This window comes from Gavialis gangeticus, unplaced genomic scaffold, assembly GCF_001723915.1.
Source record: "Gavialis gangeticus isolate Ggan-Ray unplaced genomic scaffold, GavGan_comp1, whole genome shotgun sequence".
NCBI lineage: Eukaryota > Metazoa > Chordata > Crocodylia > Gavialidae > Gavialis > Gavialis gangeticus.
In genome coordinates this window covers 3,327,321-3,331,551 of record NW_017728973.1, presented here as the reverse complement: position 1 = coordinate 3,331,551, position 4,231 = coordinate 3,327,321, and positions in this window count along the sequence as shown.

Here is a 4,231-nt window from a genome sequence, read left to right as displayed (position 1 = left end):
TTCTCTTGCAGAGGCTGAAGAGGTCCAGGTCCTTCAGTCTTTTCTCTTACGGCTTGTCCTGTAAGCCCCTAACCACATGAGTGGCCCTCCTCTAGACCCTCTTGAGTCTATCAACATGCTTCTTGAAGTACGGCATCCAAAACTGGATGCAGTACTCCAACTGCGGTCTGACCAGTGCCACATACAGGGAAAGTATCTCCTCTTTGGTTCTATTTGTCATGTATCTGCTGAACAGTACAGGTCCAAGGACCGAACTCTGTGGGACCCCACTACCCACATCCTCCCAGATTGATGCCGACCCGTCTACTACCACTCTCTGGGTGCAACCACTAAGCCAATTTGCCACCCACCAGACCATGTAAACATCTATGTCGCAGCCTCTTAATTTATTTATGAGAATGGGATGAGATACCTTATCCAAGTCCTTGCTAAAATCCAAGAAAATGACATTCACCTCTACTCCTGTGTCTAAGTGTTTTGTGACCTTGTCATAAAATGAAACCAGATTGGTCAGGCATGATCTGCCTGCTATGAATCCTTTCTGGTTTCCCTGGTGCATTATTTTTCCCACAGATATGATCCTTCATAATCTTTTCAAAGATGTTTCCAAGGATGGAGGTGAGACTGACTGGCCTATAATTACTCAGATCCTCCTTCCTCCCCTTCTTGAAAATAGGGACCACATTGGCCCTTTTCAAGTCCTCCAGGACCTGACTCAAGCGCCATGAGCGCTCAGACAGCTGTGCCAGTGGTTCTGCTATGGCACTGGCCAATTCCTTCAGTACTCTTAGATGAAGCTCGTCGGGACCTGCTGACTTGAACACATCCAGTCCACCCAAGTGACTCTACACCAAGTCAGCATCGACAGTCTGTGGGCTGGTGTCCCTCTGACGCCCATCCAAGAACCCATTAGGAGACATATCTTGTCGGCCTGTGCAAAGCAGCTAGTATTCACTTCAGATTCGAATTTGGCTGATTTGGGAGACAGTGATTTGATCTGGTGATTCAAATCACTGTCCTGATTTGATTTGATTTGATTTGGTCAAATCTGATTTGGAGATTCAGCTGCTGCCAAATCTCCGAATCAGGCAGGCCCATCCCCCACCCGCTCTCCCATCCCAGCAATGGCTGCCCCGCCTACCCCAGCTCCCAGCTCTTTGGAAACAAAAAAGCCCTGCCTCACCAGGTGCTGCCAGGCAGGGGAGCAGTCCCTGCTGCACCACATTGCCCCACGCTGCATGGGGGGCTTTGCACTAGCCGCCCTCACTCCCCCAGGCCCCCACCCATAGGTGTCCTGCCCAGGCCAGCTCTGGTCCTTTAAGAAAAAAGAAAAGAAAAAAACCCCACACTCACCTCTCCTGCCGGCAGGATCCCCCATTGCCCCACACTATGTGGGGAGGCTCTGCATGAGCCCCCAGAGCCCCAAGGCCACTGCAGGAGCGGTGAGTCTTGGGGCTTTTCTCTGTTTTTTTTTTTTTCTTAAAGGGCCAGAGGTGCCCCGGGGCGCGGCACCCATGGGGGGCTTGGGGGAGTGAGGGTGGGCTTGGCGGGCTCATGCAGAGACCCCCATGCAGTGTTGGGCACTGGGAGGCCAGCGGGGATTGCCCTTCCACCCAGCAGTACCCAGTGAGCACTGAGGCTTTTTTTTAAAGTACCAAACTAAAGCAGGCATGGGCAGCTGTGGGGGGGACTGAGGAAGCAGGGGGTCAGAGGGGCTGGCAGGGATCCCCCCATGGTCCCTCCCCCCTTCCCCAGGCCCCCCCAACCCTTATACTATACAGCTCAGAGTCTGGCTGCTGCTCCCTGCTGGGACTGCCCAAATCATCAAAGTTGAATCAATTTAGACCTTTAAATTGGTCCCCTGATTCAATTCAGATTCAGAGATTCAGCCACTGAATCAAGGCAAATCTCCTCCAAATCAAATCACCACCTGAAGCTTCACACAGCCCTATTATATCTTGACCCCTGATCAGGAACACCCAGGCAAAAAACTCATTGAATAGCTCAGCCTTGTCCCCCCTGTCTGTCACTAATTGTTCCTTCTTGTTCAGTAGGGGTCCTATGCTGCACTGCGCCTTCCTTTTACTCCGTACATACCTAAAAAAATACTTTTTGTTGTCTTTAATTTGTGTTGCCAGCCTCGGCTCCGTAGTTGTTTTGGCCTTTCTAACTGCCTCCCTACAAGTGTGGGCCAAATAGGTATACTCCTCCGTGGTAGCTTCTCCCTGCTTCCACTACCTATATGCCTTCTTTTTTGCTACTAGGCTCCCCTGGATTTCCCTGTTTAGCCAAGGAATTTTTGGCTCTTTCCCCCTTTTTCCTCATATTGGGGTGGTCTCCCTCTCTGCCAGACAGTTGGGGGACCAAAAAGGGCTTGCTGCAGCCCTCTTTCAAGTCCTCCCATCTCTTAAAAAAACTGGCTGTTTTTTTTTAAACCACCCTCCCCCACCATAAAGCTTCTGCTCTAGGTGAGGATCAAACTCACAACCTTGGCATGGCTCATCCAAGTACTGCTATAGAAGTTCCATGCGCGAACCAATTGCACCACTAGAGCAACCTTGTATTACTTTCCATTATATTGGTTAAGTTTATAATGGCAATATAAGCTTAACATTGTATTGATGTTTTATAATATTTATCATCATCATCATCATCAAGGTCATGCTCTGGCAGTCCTCCTGGAACTGGGATTCACTGGGCTTGTCTATATGTGGCCCTTTTAAAAGGGATTAGCCTAAAATCGCCATTTTTAAGGTGCATTAAGGGCACATATCCACACACGTGCCCTTAATGTGCCTTAAAAGTGGTGATTTCAGGATAATCCCACTTAAATTTGATACCTGCTTAAAGCACGTACCAAATTTTTAGCTGGCATAGCTAAGTCACATTAGCCCACGTGTAGATGCTTAATGCACATTGATGTGGCTATATGTGCACTAATGCGACTTAATGCCAGCATAAATGTAATGCGCCTTAATAAGCATTAGCATGTCTATGCGTAAACACAAACCTAAATCACCTTAATACGCCTTAAACAAAGGTGCATTAAGTTTAGATTCATGCAACTACACGTGCAATTCACAAATATTAATTTCCCAGATAAGGCAACAGAAGTGTGTTAATAATGTGCTGCTGGCAGAATCGACTGGGCTCAGTTCACATAGGATCACTATTCTGTTTTGTCTACACTACATGTTACAGGCTTACACCGCTGCAGCAAAATGCTTCCAGAATTTCCTTAAATCTTCTGGTTGTCCCAAGGAGATAACCAGATTCTAAAGGGTTTTTTTGGGGGGGGGGTTGTTTGTGTGGGGGGGTAAATTCAGATTTGTTATATATAAGTACCTCTTTTGTTTCAATGGCCACATGTCTCAGCTTCTGTTGGTACTCCCTGGTATGGCTTTGTTAACAAACAATAAATGCATTAATATAGTTGTTCTACTGTAACTAAATACATGGAAAAATCCTTTGCTGTTTTTCCCATCACCAACGTAAAACAATTTAAGAACCAAAAAAGGAGATCTGTGAAAGAGAGTCTGTACCACAAGTAACAAGCTGCCCAGAATTCTCTCCTCCTACGGGAGTGAATTGAATTAATCTGCTATCTCGGGGTCACTTATCTACTGACTGTTGGGAACCTCAGTAAATCTCTGTCCTATACTGACACAGCCTCCCTGATATCAGCTGCTGCTGCTCTTTCTCTTATGTATAATTCTCCAGGGTATTTTTATGATTACCTTAAGCAAAGATTTTTTTTAAACCTGAGTTACAGTAGCATGTATTTCAGTCTCCTGCATCTCTGCCAAGTTTGCTTCCAGGTAGTTTCTCAAATCACTATCACAACTGTAGCTAAGTGAACTGTGTGAATATTTTAACCTATGCTCAGCATTGCCTTCACTTTCATAGCTAGTTCCATATCAAGGATCAAACAACTCTTATTTAATGCCTCAACTTCATATTTGAGATCTCTCAACATTTATTATTTGGTGAAAATGTGTTTCTTGAACCATCCCTTAGCACCTCTTTTGTCTGCAGCTTTCTTGCCTCATTAAATCCATGCCCTACCCTGTTAGTGGTGAAGGTTTGTTTCCATCCAGAGAAGTTGCAAGCAAAAGTCACTGTTCCATTTTCACCTTTTTGATGTGGGCTTTTTATTGCTGTGATTTCAAACAAAGCAGTGCTCTCTCTACTCTTGTGGCAAACTGATTAATAGAGAATACCATGTCATCTC